This window comes from Hypanus sabinus, chromosome 29 (assembly GCF_030144855.1).
Source record: "Hypanus sabinus isolate sHypSab1 chromosome 29, sHypSab1.hap1, whole genome shotgun sequence".
NCBI lineage: Eukaryota > Metazoa > Chordata > Chondrichthyes > Myliobatiformes > Dasyatidae > Hypanus > Hypanus sabinus.
The window spans coordinates 23429318-23445647 of NC_082734.1; the positions used below are offsets into that span (position 1 = coordinate 23429318).

The following is a 16330-nucleotide window of genomic DNA, read 5'->3' on the forward strand; positions in this document are numbered from 1 at the left end:
TTGCCCGACCGTCCTTTACAAAAAGGTCAGAACCTTTAGCCTCTGGAGACCACAGCACACCCATTGCCCTCGATGTCTTAAGAAGTGGGGGGGGGGCATTCTGATAAATATACTGCATATAAAAAACCTTCAGGAATGAACGCTGAACTACACGAGTGGATGCTGTTGTCTACTCACATGCCCAAGGCGATTCCCAGCGCTCGCCAGCCCGTTGTCCCTCCTTCTCTTGCTCCCTTCTCACTGCGGATGTTTTTTTTTTCTCTCTCTCTCCCCCCTTTTCCCCCACTCGGTTATTACGCGGGCGGGCACTTCACACCCGCTCGGGCTGGGCTGCGTGTTCCATCCGATCCCAAGCGGCAGCGCCGCGGCCGCAACCCACGAGTTCGCCGGGTCTGGCGGGGAGCCGGAGCGGTGCTCGGGAGGACACAACCCCGGTGGAGGGGGAGAAGGTCGCTTCCCTCCCCTTCCCTGCCTCTCTCCTCTCCGGATGGCTGCTGTCCAGTCTACCTCTGCAGGAAGCCAAACACAGCAGTAAGATACAGAGCCGAATCGCTGGCATGGAGCTTTCTGCCTCTACCGTAATGTGAGGTAGAGAAGTCTCAGCAATCGGACCTTCAAAATGTACTGGGATCTTTATGCACCTAAATACGGGGCTCCTAGTTACGTGCGCCACGTTATTGTCCTGCCGTTTTGTGGAGCAGTTGCTGAAATGCAATCGCACCGAGAGCTGATGAAATTAATTCAGACATCCGATCGAGGTTCTCGGCCCAGAACGTCACTGTTCATTCCTTTCCATTGATGTTGCCTGATCGCCGAGTTCCTCTAGCATTTTGTGCGCGTCGCTTCTGAAAGCAAAGTTATGCCCGGCTGTGTTGGGCAGACTTTGTCTGGTCGCACAGTAAAATTGCCGTAAATGCATAGAATGTTCCAGCAAAGCTAATGGGGCAAATATCCAGCCCTGGTGGCCTTGGTAGAGCAGGCAAGGATGGTCCATGAGAGGAGAAGGAGAACCCCTTTGTTCTGGGTCTGTCCTGAGAGAGTCAGGAATTTAACACTGGAAACAGTCAGCAGGTCAGTCAGTGTCTGTGGAGAGAGGAAGCCACCTTCCCCCAGTCTGTTAGACTTCTGGGCTCCCTGATCCAACCCCGTAGACATTATTTATAACAGAGCCAATTGCATTATACTGTTGTATACTTAACTATATTTAACTAAAAGTCTAACACACACACACACACACACACACACACACACACACACACACACACACACACACACACACACACACACACACACACACACACACACACACACACACACACACACACACAATATATATACCAGGGTAGCTGGAAGGTGCAGGCAGGGACAGCATACACGGAACGGCACAACCAAGTTGCAGGAATTGTGTACAGGAAAACCCACGATGAATATGGATCGGACACTCCCAAGTCCAAATGGGAAACAGCAGAGAAGGTAGTGGAGGATCATAGAGCTAAGATCCTGTGGGGCTTCCAAATACAGACCGATAAGCAGGTAGTGGCCAACCAGCCAGACATAGTAACACTGGACAAGGAACAGTAATAGATGTGGCAATCTTGAATGATAGCAGCATCAGGAAGGAAGAATATGAGAAGCTGGAGAAATACCGGGGCTTGATAGAGCAGATAGAAAGGAAGTGGAAGGTTAAAGCCAGAGTAATCCCGGTGGTGACAGGAGCACTTGGAGTTGTGACACCTGGACTGGGAGAGTGGCTCCAATAAAATCCAGGAACAACATCTGAGATCTCAGTCCAGAAGAGTACACTACTAGGAACAGCAAGAATACTGCACAGAACCCTCAAGCTCCCAGGCTTCTAGTAGAGGACCTGAGATTGAGGGGAAAATACACATACACAACACCATTCAGGGGTGAGAATATAAGTGCCTAAGGTTTTTGCACAGTACTGCAGTAATTTTATGTATTGCACTGTGTGTCAGACAGAATGGTCAGCAGCACTGGGGCTTCACAGGGGACTGTCCTGTCTCCCTTTCTCTTCACCGTCTACACTTCGGACTTCAACTACTGCACAGAGTCTTGCCATCTTCAGAAGTTTTCTGATGACTCTGTCATAGTTGGATGCAACAGCAAGGGAGATGAGGCTGAGTACAGGGCTACGGTGGGACCTTTGTCACATGGTGTGAGCAGAATCATCTGCAGCTTAATGTGAAAAAGACTAAGGAGCTGGTGGTGGACCTGAGGAGGGCTAAGGCACCGGTGACCCCTGTTTCCATCCAAGGGGTCAGTGTGGACATAGTGGAGGGTTACAAATACCTGGGGATACGAATGGACAATAAACTGGACTGGTCAAAGAACACTGAGGCTGTCTACAAGAAGGGTCAGAGCCGTCTCTACTTCCTGAGGAGACTGAGGTCCTTTAACATCTGCCGGACGATGCTGAGGATGTTCTACGAGTCTGTGGTGGCCAGTGCTATCATGTTTGGTGCTGTGTGCTGGGACAGCAGGCTGAGGGTAGCAGACACCAACAGAATCAACAAACTCATTCGTAAGGCCAGTGATGTTGTGGGGGTGGAACTGGACTCTCTGACAGTGGTGTCGGAAAAGACGATGCTGTCCAAGTTGCATGCCATCTTGGACAATGAATCCCATCCACTCCATAATGTACTGGTTAGGCACAGGAGTACATTCAGCCAGAGACTCATTCCACCGAGATGCAACACTGAGCGTCATAGAAAGTCATTCCTACCTGTGGCCATCAAACTTTACAACTCCTCCCTCGGAGTGTCAGACACCCTGAGCCAATAGGCTGGTCCTGGACTTATTTCCACTTGGAATAATTTACTTATTATTTAATTATTTATGGTTTTATATTGCTATATTTCTACACTATTCTTGGTTGGTGCGACTGTAACAAAACCCAAATTCCCTCAGGATCAATAAAGTATGTCTGTCTGTCTGTCTGCTGCTGCAAAAGAAAACAAATTTCATGACGTATGTGAGTGATGATAAACCTGATTCTGATATGGGTCTCTATTGTGGACTGAGAGTGGGAAGGGGGCAGGGAGAGGGGAATCATGGTTAGGAAAAGGGGAAGGGAGAGGGGAGAGAGCAGGAAGCACCAGAGAGACATATTTTAATGATCAATAAACCAATTGTTTGGAATCAAATGACCGTACCTGGTGTCTCAGGGCTGGGGCATCTGCCCTTGCACCACCACCCCGCACCCCCGGCACTCCTTCTCTGCCACCTGTCCCACGCCCCTCCCTCAGTGCTCCACCTTCAGCATCCCAACATCCTTTGTTCCCACTAGATTTACAAGCTCGCTCTCTGCTCCACGTGGACAAATACAGTACTGTGAAAAAGTCTTCGGCACCCGAGATATATCTATGTACCCAAGACTTCGGCACCTTACTAGATATGTTCTTTATGTCAACTTGTACATCTACAGAACTCTTCTTTATCTGTTACTATTATTGTGTTAATGTTATTTTATGTGCTGTGTGATTTTTGTACTGTGTTTTGCATTTTGGTCCCAGAGGAACATTGTTTCGTTTAGATATATATGTGTGTTCAGCCGACGGAGAATAACTAGAACGTGAACTTGAACATTCATCAGAAGAGGGGAAGCTTTAATCCAGGCAGTAAAGAAGGTGGTGGAGGGTACTGAGAGGCTGGAGGGAAGTTGCAGAATCATACAGTCCTGAAACCTGCCCTTCAACCCTCTAAATCCATGGTGACCATCGCGCCTTTCTCTTCTAATACTACCTGCCATCTTTAATTCTGCATCTCACTTTGCCCTGCGCATTCCATTATGATGCAGTGTCTTGACCTGATTCATTGACAATTTCGGTCCCCTCCCTCAGATGCTGCTCGATCCATTGAGTTCCTCCAGCAGATCACTTATTGCTCTTCCAACTACTTGTCCCAACGGCTCTTAAATGTTGTTCCTCTTCCTGCCTCCCCCACCTCCTCTGGCAGCCATCTTCCAGACATCACCTACTCTTTGTGTGAGAAATTTACCCCTCTGAATTTCCTCCTTTTTGCATTAAACCTATACCATCCAATTTTAAACACTCCTACCTTGGGAACCAGACCTTTGTGTTCCATCTATGCCTCTCATTATTCAATAGGCCTCTATCATGCCACCTACCTACTACTAGACATGTGACTAACGCTAGTCATCTACCTACAGGAAAGATTGAAAGAGTATAGAGAAAATTTACAAGGATGTTGCTGGGACTTGACCTGAATTATAGGGATAGGTCAAATAGTTTAGGTCTTTATTGCCTTTTGCGGGGTATAGATTGGGTAAATGTAAGCAGACTTTTTCAACTGAGGTTGGGTGAGACTAGAACTAGAGGTCATAGGTTAAGGATGAAAAGTGTAATATTTAAGGGGAACCTGATGGGAGCTTTTTCGCTCAGAAGGTGGTGAGGTTGTGGCGTAAGCTGCCAGTGGAATTGGTGGATATTGGTTCGATTGTAATGTTTGAGAGAAGTTTGGATAAGTTCATGGATGGGAGGGATATGGGTGGTTATGGTCAATGGGAGTAGCACAATAACAGCTCAACGTGGACCAGATGAGCCAATCGGCCTGTTTCTGAGCTGTAGTGCTGTCTGGCCCTTGACTCTATGACACCTCTCAGCCCCCTCCACACTGTGCAGCCTACTCAATCTCTCTTATTTCTGTGTTATGGTGGAAAAGGTTGCCATTAAATGGCTTCATACACATGAAGAAGCCAGAATATTCATCTGGAAGCACGAGGAAGGGTGACGGCCAGACTCACTGGTCTTTAGGCAAATAGCAAGAAGGGGCAACTTCCTTGGAAAACTCTTTAGTGAGGCCGAGGAAGGTGAGCCCTTGGTTTGTTCTCTTGTTGAAACGTTTGCTTCTTCTGACAGTGCAGCACTCCCCTGGGGTGGCATGGTTCAGGTAATACAGGTGCGGGAGCCCTGAGCACAGAGCCTCCGAACTGCAAAGCCTCTGCTGGGCTTGACGCAATTTTCATACTCAGAATTAAAATCAGGGTCAGGCTTATTATCAGTGATACATGTTGTGAAATTTGTTGCTTGGCGGCAGCTGAACAGTGCAATACAATAAAAATACCATAAGTTACAATGGGAAATACTAAGAAAGTTTCAACAGTACAAAGAGAGCAAAAAGTAAGGAAGGGTTCATTGTCCATTCAGAAACCAGACAGAAGTCGCTGTTCCTGTTATGGTCCGGTCCGGAGCCCACGTTCCGGGTCTTGATCTGGTCTGTGGACTCCGGATTCTGAGTCTTGTAGCCGTCCCTCCTTTCACCCTTAAGCACAAATCGGAACATCTTGGCTTAAGGAGGTGCACTTGAGACCTATCGGCTAGTAGGTGTATATAAAGGGCCCTGGGACTGAGTCTAGTTGGGGGTTGTCCTGTTTCTCTTGTACCTGCTGTTCTGCCTTGTTTGTGCTGTTTGCCTGGATACCCAGTTTTGACCCTGGCTTGGAGTACCCACCGTTAATCATCTGGTTCTGTCAGTCTGTTCTTGTAGTCACCCTGGACTGTGCTCCCTTCTGATCCCTGTTGCCTGGTGGGGGACTCTGACCCTTTCCTACCCCTTGTTTCTGATGGGTTGGGCCCTGCACCCTGCCCAGGTGCCCTGTGACCTGGCCAGGCCCCTGTGTTCCTGCCTGGGAGGCTGGGTCCTCCCCAGAAGCTATGTGACCTGCCCTGAGGACTCTGACCCTTTCCTACTCCTTGTTTCTGATGGGTTGGGCCCTGCATCCTGCCCAGGTGCCCTGTGACCTGGCTAGGCCCCTGTTTTCCTGCCTGGGAGGCCGGGCCCTGCCCAGAAGTAATGTGACCTGCCCTGGGGGCTATCCTCCCAGCATTCCTTGACCCATAGACCCATCCTTTAGCCTAGCCAGGGTCCAGCCTTTGCCATGAACTCTCTGAACCCCAGGATCACCTTTGCATGCCACGGTCTCCCCATCTTGTTCTATCCTTTAGTTGTTCCTGTCCTGCCCCTCGTACTTCAGTGCCTGTGTCCTGCATTTGGGTCCAGTCTCCATGTCCCATTGTGACAGTTCCTGTCTTCAGGCTCCTGTACCTCCTCCCTGATGGTAGTAACAAGAAGAGGACATAGGAGCAGAATAAGGCCATTTAGCCCATTGAGTCTGCCCTTTTCTTCCAACATGGCTGATTTTTAAAAATCCCTTTCAAGCTTATTTTCCTGCCTTCTTCTCATAACCTTTGATGCCCTCACTAATCAAGGGTGTGTTTCTGTGCTGTATTACTCTGTAACTCTAAAACCCTACTGAGTTCAAGAGCCATGGGTATTAAACCCTGGTTAGACCTCACTTGGAATATCATGTTCAGTTTTAGTTCCCTAATTTCAGGAAGGATTTAGAAGCTTTAGAGAGGGTGCAAAGGAGATTTGCCAGGATGCTTACTGGATCAAAGAGCACGTCTTATAGGTTGAGTGAGCTAGGGATTTTCTCTTTAGAGTGAAGGAGGGTGAGAAGTGAATTATATATTAAGATTATATAAAGCATAGATAGAGTGGACAGCTAGAGACTTTTTCCCAGGGTGGAAATGACTAATACAAGGGGGTGTAATTTTAAGGTGATCGGAGGGGAGTATAGGGGGAGGGGAGGCAGAGGTAAGTCTTTTTACTGGGAGAGAGGTGAGTGCATGTACCACACTGCCAGAGGTGGTGGTAGAGGCAGGCACAATGGAGAGCTATGTGGGACGGAAACGTTAGTTCGACCTTGGGGTGGATAAAATAGTCAACAGAGCAGCAGGGGCTGAAAGACCTGTAATGTGGGGTATTGTTCTATTTTTGACACCCCCCCCCCACAGATGCTGATCAAGGCACTCAGTTCCACAGCACCTTGTTTATTGCACTGATTGCACTGACGAAGTAGCACGCTGACCTTAGTACCCTCGAGACCTCAGATCCCACGGTTGTGATTCAAAGATCGGGATGGATTACCCTTTGAGACCCAATTGCCCCTCAGATCCCACAGTTGTGTTTCATAGAATGCGATGGGTTACCCTTTGCCCCTCAGGTCCCGTGGTCATGTTTCATAGAACAGGAGGGATGATCCCCTGTATGCCTTTGCCCAAGCTTATCCCTTAATGGACAACTCAATTAATTGATTGGTGATTGTTTGACTGCCTTCTTGTGTGGTTTTTTCATTGATTCCATTGTGCTTCTTTGTATTTATTATGAATGTCCATAAGAAAATGAATCTCAGGGTAGTAATTGGTGACAAAGTTGTACTTTGATAATAAATTTACTTTGAATACTTGTCTAGAGAATATTATTATCCATTGTCAACTATCTCTATAATGAGTGATTCTGAATTCTTTCCCGTTTAAAAAAAAACTATGCTTTTATTCTTTCTACCAAAATTCATGACCATACACTTTCCTATGCTGTATTACATCTGCCAACAGATTCACTGATGTTCTAAATCTTCGGTCCTTACCTGGACTGGTCTACTCGAACAGCTCCCTTTGCTCTACCACACTCTTCGGTGCCCTACCGTGTTTTAACCAGCTTTTGGTCCCCTCTCAAAATGTCTCTGGTTCACTGTCAAATTTTATCTGATAATGCTTCTCTGAAGTGCCTTAGGACATTATTGTATGCTATAAGCATTATATAAATGCAAATTGCTCTTGTTAAATTATCAGACTAGGGAATTTGATATGATCATGCTGATGTTCCTTGCTAATATTGCACAGCAGGACTTCAACCACAGAAATGCTTTTAATGCAGAGGACATAAAGACCAAATACTTCAGGCTGCTGGATTACCGGGGAGCGTTAAACAGCCACAAAGCTATCAAGAGATATTCTCGAGAACACACACCAGTCTCATCGAGAGGTAAGCAGTAGAAAGAGTGAGCAGCTTCAAGTTCCCGTGTGTCTACGTTGCTGAAGATTTATCCAGAAGCCAACATATTGATGCAGTTATGAAGAAGGCGTGCCAGCAGCTATATTTCTATAGATGTGCAGTGGGGAGTGTATCCATAGCCTGGTATGACAGCACTAATGCCATAGAAAGGAAAACCCTACTAAAAGAAGTGGATATGGCCCAGTCCATCATGGATTTAGCCCTCACCACCATACCTGTGGCATAGAACATAGAATAGTACAGCGCATACCAGGCCCTTCGGCCCACAATGTTGTGCCGACCCTCAAACCCTGCCTCCCATATAACCCCCCACCTTAAATTCCTCCATGTACCTGTCTAATAGTCTCTTAAACTTCACTGTGAAGTACTGGGTTATGGACAGTGAGTTTCTGATCAACTCTACTCATGGTCCTTTTGGGGACTTTGTATTGCTTGCATGTTGGGTGGTGGGGAGGGCTGATGTTTCCTGCTAGAACAAGTGGGGGAAGGGGGGTGGGGAGGGTTGATGCTCTGCTGCTGCTTGCACATGGGAGGGGGGAAGGTGACTTTGGGGGTTTGAATGCTTTTCTGTCGTTCATCCTTTGGGTTTTTTTTTTCTGTTTCGAGGATGTCTGCAAAGAGTAAGAATTTCAGGTTGTATACTGTACCCATTCTCTGATACTAAGTGGAACCATTGAACTATTGAGCACTTCTACATGAAATGTTGTCGCAGGAAAGCAGCATCCATCATCAGGGACCCCCACCACTCGGGTCATGCTCTCTTCTCACTGCTGCCAACAGAAAGAAGGTACAGGAGACTCAGGACTCACAAGACCTGGTTATTACCCCTCAATCATTAGGCTCTTGAACTAAAGGGAATAACATCTCTTGCCCCATCATTGAAATGTTCCCACAACCTATGGACTCACTTTCAAATCAAGTCACTTTTATTGTCATTTCGACCATAACTGCTGGTACAGTACACAGTAAACACGAGACTATGTTTTTCAGGACCATGGTGCTACATGACACAGTACAAAAACTAGACTGAACTACATAAAAAACAACACAGACCTACCCAGGACTGCATAAAGTGCACAAAACAGGCATTACAATAAATAACAAACAGGACAATAGGGCAGTAAGGTGTCAGTCCAGGCTTTGGGTATTGAGGAGTCTGATAGCGTGGGGGAAGAAACTGTTACATAGTCTGGTCGTGAGAGCCCGAATGCTTTGGTGTCTTTTCCCAGACGGCAGGAGGTGGAAGAGATTGTATGAGGGGTGCGTGGGGTCCTTCATAATGCTGTTTGCTTTGCGGATGCAGCGTGTGGTGTAAATGTCCGTGATGGCGGGAAGGACTCTTCATCTCATGTTCTTGATATTTATTGCTCATATTTTAGTATTATTTCTTTCTTTTGGAATTCGTGCAGTTTGTTGCCTTTTACACACTGGTTGAACACACAAGTTGGTGCAGTCCCTCATTGATTTTATTGCAGCTTTTATTCCAATATGTATTTATTGAATATCCCTGCAAGGAAATGAATCTCGGGGCCGTATATGTTGCACTTTGATAGTGAACTTACTTTGAACTTTAAGATTTGGCATGACACCAAAGTCAGTTGCAAATTTCTACAGCTGTACTGTGGAGAATATTGTAGCTGGCTGTATCACTGTGTGGTATGGAGGCCCCAGACCACAGGATTGGAAAACATCGGCAGAGGATTGTGAACTCAGCCAGCTTCATCAAGACTTTTTTGTCACGTGCGCATTGAAATGCGTTGTCTGCGTTACCAACCGACACACCCAGCCTGCGTGTGTTGCCAACCCATTCCAGCGCCAACATAGAATGCTAGCAATGCTCCGCAGAACATCGTGGGTACAACCCTCCCCACCACTGGCGACATCTTCAAAAGGCGATGCCTTTCTTATTGTAAATTATAGCAATTTTTTAATATTATGTATTGCCTTGCAAAACAACAAATTTCATGAGATATCTCTGTGATGATAACCCTGGTTTGGATTCTGATTCAGTATGTCAACTTTGACTAATAAAAACTTTTGGAGAAACTCAGTGGTCAGGCCAAATCTGAGGAAGGAAATGATCAGTGGATGTTTGATGCATCTGGACCTGAAACACTGACTGCTTTATTTCCCCTTACAGATGTCGTCCGACCCACTAAGATCCTGCAGCACGTTTCGAGATGGTGTCGAGCTGCGACCTCTGTTGAGAAGAAACGAGTTCTGATGATTCATGAATCAGCGGGAGCAGAGTTGAAGGCCTCATCCTCGGGCTCCTGTCATTGGTGAGCCTGGAGTTCAAGGCCTAGTGTTCGGAGATCGGCACGTCCTGGGATCGATGCTGGGAACTGAGATTGAATCGGAAGGCTGGGGGCTGGAGCCGAGTCTGTGAATCTCTGTGAGCCCGCTGGGGAGGCTGAAGCCCAGTGTCTGCAGGCGGAAGCTGTAGACATGGCTTGGTTTGAATGGAGTGTGTATGTGCTTGGGTGGGGAGGGGGGAGGAAAGGGGCTTGCTTTTGCTATTGTTTGGTTGCTTGTTGTGTTCTGTGCCATTCTGCCGAGCATGCGGGCATGCTATGCTGGCACCGGAATGCTTGATGCTGCCCCCCGTGCAGTCTTGGGTGTGTTGGTTGTTTAACGCAAATGACCTATTTCACTGGGTGCTTTAATGTCCATGTGACAAAATAAACTGAATCTTGAGCAGTTTGTGTTTTGCTCCAGACTACAGCATCTTCAGCATCATCTGTCTTCCTTGATAATAATCTTCCCCTGGTTTTCAGGAATTGTTGTCCTTAATGTCAGGAATCAGCTCAGACAGATGAAGCGATAGGCACTCAGAAGTCAAGCATGAAGATGGAAGGAAGAGTGAATTGTCCTGGAAAATAACTGGTGGGTTGAGGGTCAAATATGCTCAATCCCCCTGTTGAAGGCACCAGAGAGAGTCAGCAGCTCTAAAGGTTCTTCCTGGATTGAAGGGCCATGTCCTGTGAAAAGAGGTTGAGTGTGCTAGGGATTGAAGGAGGATGAGAGATGACTCAATAGAGGTGTACAAGATTATAAGAAGCATAGATTGAGTGGATCTATGAGACCTTATCCCAGGTCAGACATGCCTAAAATAAATGGGCATCATTTTAAGGCAACTGGAGGAGGGCATAAGGGATATCAGAGGTAAGATTTTTGCAGATAAGGTATGGAGTGCACTGCCAGGGATGGGATGTAGGCAGATACACTGGGGACACTTGGGAAACTCTTAGCTATTTACATGGATGATAGAAAAATGGAGGGTTTTGTAGGAGGGAAGGGTTAGATTGATCTTAGAGTAGATTAAAAAAAGTTGTAACATCATCTTGGGCCGAAGGGCCTGTACTGTACTGTTCTATGTTCCGTTTAGAGGCAGGCAAAAGAGACTACCTCAAGTAGGTAACTTGGTTGGCCAGCACAAATGCGTTGGGCCAAAGGGCCTATTTCTGTGCTATGTAACTGTATGACTCAATGAAACTGACAATGAACCAATCAAGATGGTTTAGAAACCTAACTTCTTCTGTCGAGTTTTTTAACAAGAATGTCCTTTTATAGCACTTGTAATATTTGTAAAAGCATCCCAAGGAGATAATTGAAACAAAAACAATGCCAAACCACTTTAAGAGAGCAATCAGAAGCTTGGTCAATGAGGTAATAGTACCCGCGAAGAGGAAAGAGATATGTAGGGAGGGAATTCCAGAGGCACGACCAGCAATGATTACATTTGGGGAGGTCCAAATCAGTAGAGTGAAGATAACCTGGGGGGAGGTCCCAGGGTCAAACTGGAATTCTGGAAGTCAAGGCTCATTGGCCGGAGCCCCAGACCTATGTGGATTTTGAAGCTCAATGTTTACAAGCCCAAGTCCTTTGTGCTTTAAGAGTCTGTCCAAGTCCGGTGGAGGCGGAAGAGCATGGTCTGTCCTGGAGTTCAAGAAGTGTGTGTGAGTGTGAGTGTGCGTGTGAGTGTGAGTGTGAGTGTGTGAGTGTGTGTGTGATGTTATCTTGTTGGCTTTTGTTGTGTTCTGTGTTGTTTTGCTGAGCATGAGGGGGCATAATATGTTGCCACTGGAATGTTGGGTCAGCAGAGCCTCAGTGAGGGGGCTATCTTGCCCATCACCTCCCCTTGGTTCCCTTCCTCCCATGGTCCACTCTCCTCTCCTATCAGATCCCTTCTTCCTCGAGCCTTTACCTTTTCCACCTATCACCTCCCAGCTTCTCACTTCATCCCTCTCCCTTCCCCACCCACCTACCTTCCCCCTCTCCCGGATTCAAAGTTCATAGTTCAAGCAGGGTAGGATTCACCTATCAAATTCCAGCCTGTGCCCCTTCCTCTCCCCCCACCTTCTTATTCTGACTTCCTGCCGACTTCCTTCCTGGTCCTGATGAAGAATCTTGGCTCTTCGTTCCTCTCCATAGACGCTGCCCAACAATCAAAGTCACTTTGATCACATTTCTTGCCCATTCTGATGGTTGCACTGAGCAACAACTTGACCGAGTCTGCATGTGTTTCAGCAGCAAGCTGCTGCCGCATGATTGGCTGATGAGATATTTGCGTTAAGCCAGTGTGGGGGTGTACCTAATAAAGTGGCCATCGTGTATATTCAGTGACCTCGTCCCTACCCATGAGAAAACAATAAAATGCCTATCGTGTTTTAGTTTAATAAGTGGCAATAAAAATACTTTACTGTGTTGTTAAAGAATGCTGAAAGCTAATTGATTATAAAATGGGAATATAAAGTGGTGGTGCAGTCAGACTGCCCGCAATGACCAGTGAAAGTTGACGGTCCTGGATGGCCACGAAGATGGTAGTGTTAATATTTTATAATGCTCTTCTTACATTTGTTTGACTGAAGATCAGACTTTGCTTGGGAGGCTTTGGTCCATACGGAAAAGTGATTTTCCAGGTAGGCCATTTAGAACAGAGATGTGGAAAAACTTTTTCACCCAGAGAGTTGTGGATATGTGGAATGCTCTGCCCCAGAAGGCAGTGGAGGCCAAGTCTCTGGATGCATTCAAGAGAGAGTTAGATAGAGCTCTTATAGATAGCGGGGAGAGGGCAGGAACGGGGTACTGATTGTGTATGATCAGCCATGATCACAGTGAATGGTGGTGCTGGCTAGAAGGGCTGAATGGCCTACTCCTGCACCTACTGTCTATTGTCTATTGATGAGAGAAGAGATTATAAACACAAGAGAATGTGCAGATGCTGGAAATCCAGAGTGGTACACACAGGAAATGCTGGACAGTAGCGTAGTGGTTAGCATAATGTGCTATGGTACCAGTGACCCGGGTTCAATTCCCACCACTGTCCATGTAAGGAGTTTGTATTTTCTCCATGTGACCTTGTGGGTTTCCTCCCACAGTCCAAAGATGCACTGCTTGGTAGGCTAATTAGTCACAGTAAATTGTCCTGTGATTAAGGGAGGATTAAATTGGGGGATTACAGGGGGGCGCAACTCAATAAATAAATCTACAGAAGGGAACAAGCGGGTGATGTTTTGTGCTGAGACCTTTCCTGATGAAGGGTCTTGGCGGAAATGTGGACTGCTTATTCCCTTGCATCGATGCTGCCTGGCCTGCTCGGTTCCTCCAGGTTTGTGTGTGTTGCTAGAGAAGAGATTAACCGTATTTGTCACATGTACATCAAAATATTGAAACATACCGTGAAATATGTTGTTTTGCATCAGCGACCACAGTCTGAGAATGCGCTGGGGTCAGCCCACAAGAGTCACCATACTGACAGCACCAACAGGGAATACCCGCATCTTATTACCCCTAACCAGTACATCTTTGGAATGGGAGGGGGACCGGATCACCTGGACAAAACCCAGATGGTCACAGAGAGACTGCCTGGTTCAGAAATTACACCATCTCGGATCGCAAGACCCTGCAGCGGATAGTGAGGTCAGCTGGGAAGATCATCGGGGTTTCTCTTCCCGCCATCACGGACATTTACACTACATGCAGCATCCGCAAAGGAAACAGCATAATGAAGGACCCCACGCGCCCCTCAAACAAACTCTTCTCTCTCCTGCCGTCTGGGAAAAGGCACCAAAGCATTTGGCATCTCACGACCAGACTATGTAACAGTTTCTTCCCCCAAGCTATCAGACTCCTCAATACCCGAAGCCTGGACTGACACCTTACTGCCCTATTGTCCTGTTTATTATTTATTGTAATGCCTGCACTGTTTTGTGCACTTTATGCAGTCCTGGGTAGGTCTGTAGTCTAGTGTAGCTTTCTCCATGTTGTTCTTTAACGTAGTTCAATCTAGTTTTTGTACTGTGTCATGTAACACCATGGTCCTGAAAAAGGTTCTCATTTTTACTGTGTACTGTACATAGCAGTTATGGTCGAAATGACAATAAAAGTGACTTGACTTGACAAGCTCCTTACAGGCCACAGCAAGAATTAAACCCCGACCGCGATCACTGGCACTGTGAAGTGTCGCGCTAGCCGTTACGCTAGCGGCCACCTTTGTGTTGGTTATGGTTGAATTGATGTCGTCTCAAACACTCACTCCGAAGGCCAGAACCTCATCGTCCAAGTTGGGCTGACACGTCAGTGCTGTTACGCTGGCGGCTCAGCCTTTTGACGGCAGCATGGAGTCCAGAGCTTGCCCGCTTGCTCAGATGGACGTGAAAGATCCATTGCCAACATGACACAAAGCAGAGCAGGGGCAATCTCCCATGGCGTCTTGATCATTAATCGTCCTCCTATGACAGCACTGAGCCTGAATATCTGGACATTATCTCATTTGCTCTTGGTGGGAGCTTGCTCTCTGCAAATTGGCTCCTGCTATTCCTGTGATGAAACTTCAAAGCACTTCCCTTGTTTCAAAGTGGCATCAGATGTTCTGAATTTGTCTCTATCAATGCAAATCCTTCCCTTGCTGTTGCCTCTATTGAGTTGCCTAGTGTGAGTGATGCTGTTCTCTACCATAGAAAGTATTAGAAGCCAAGTCATTATTAAAATAAATAATATGTCTATTCTATTTATGTACGGCCACTGGCCACTTTATTAGGTACTTAAGTGCCCTTTTGATTGTAGCCTCCTGGTGCTGTAGCCCACCTATTTCGGGGTTCGACATGTTGTGCAAGCAGAGTCTGTTGTAACACCCATTTTTTTTGACATATTGTTGCCTTCCTGCTATCTTGAACCAATCTGGCCGTCCTCCTCTGACCTCTTTCATTAAAGAGGTGTTTTCGCCCACAGAGCAGCCGCTCACCGGATGTTTTCCATGTTTATCGCAGCCTTCCAGACAGACTCTACCGACCGATGTGCGTGGAAATCCCAGGAGATCAGCAGCTCCTGAGACTGAAGCCACCCTGCCTGGCACCAACGGTCAAAGTCAGTTAGATCCCATTTCTCCCCCATGCCGATGTTTGATTTGAACAACTGAACCTCTTGACCATGTCTGCATGCTTTTATGCACTGTTGCTGGCACACGATTGGCTGCTTAGATATTTGCATTAACGAGCACGTGTACCGGTGTAGCTAATAAAGTGGCCACTGAAGAGCTGGATATTTAATGACGGTTGAGGTGAGATAAGTTACTTGTGAAGAATAGGAATAGGAAGGATGTCTGTGAGGCCATTGTTCTCTACTGGGTGACAGATGTGGGTTGTCCGGGAAACTCCCAGCCTCCTGGATGGCAACATCTGCACCAGGTGCATAGAGCTGCAGCTCCTTAGGGACTGTGTTAGGGAACTGGGGAGGAATTGAGGAACGTCCATTTAGAACAGGGACGAGGAAGAATTTCTTTGGCCAGACGGTGGTGAATCTGTGGAATCCATTGCCACAGACAGCTGTGTAGGCCAGTTCATTGAGCATAGTTAAAGCAGAGGCTGATAGGTTCTTGGTTAGTCAGACAATCAAAGGTTACGGCGAGAAGGCAGGAAAATGGGGTGAGAGGGAGAATAAACCAGCCGTGCTGGAATGGCAGAGTGGATTCAGTGAGCAAAATGGCCTAATTTGGCTTCTATATGCTCTTCCCAGCTGCACACACACAGTCCTCTAACCTGAGACAGTCCGTATTCTTTGGCCTCCAGCAGACCTGGATTCAGTCAATCACTATATTAAATATTAAATTTAAATGGTCAATAGAACAAATTTAAAAGTTTGAATTGCCCGTTCATACGCCTGTTTTTTTCCCCATTTTCTGTCTCAAAGTATCTGTGTATATTCATCCATCTTGTTTAGCTTTGAATGGCTGTCAGTGAGGCTCAAGATTTTGCTGAGTTGCTACCTCCGTTGAGGTTGTGGCTCAGCTTTAGCCGATTTTATTTGAGTGTTATGTGGTGATGTTTTTGCGGGCAGAGAGGGCTGTTATGGGTCAGGTTAGTGTTTTCGGGACAGGAATGTGGGGAGAGTTATTGGACACACCGGAGTCAAAAGTCTTGAATCTCTGCTCCAC

At 46.8% G+C, this 16330-nt stretch overlaps 1 protein-coding gene across 1 annotated transcript in view; it reads right to left on the reverse strand.

Moving 5' to 3' along the window:
- The window catches only part of lrrc4ba (leucine rich repeat containing 4Ba), a 228145-nt gene extending 227606 nt beyond the window's left edge, over nt 1-539 (reverse strand). The window contains exon 1 of the mRNA XM_059953961.1: nt 178-539. The gene's annotated coding sequence lies outside the window, so the exon portion shown is untranslated. The remainder of the gene's footprint in view (nt 1-177) is intronic.
- Nucleotides 540-16330: the final 15791 nt, after the last annotated feature.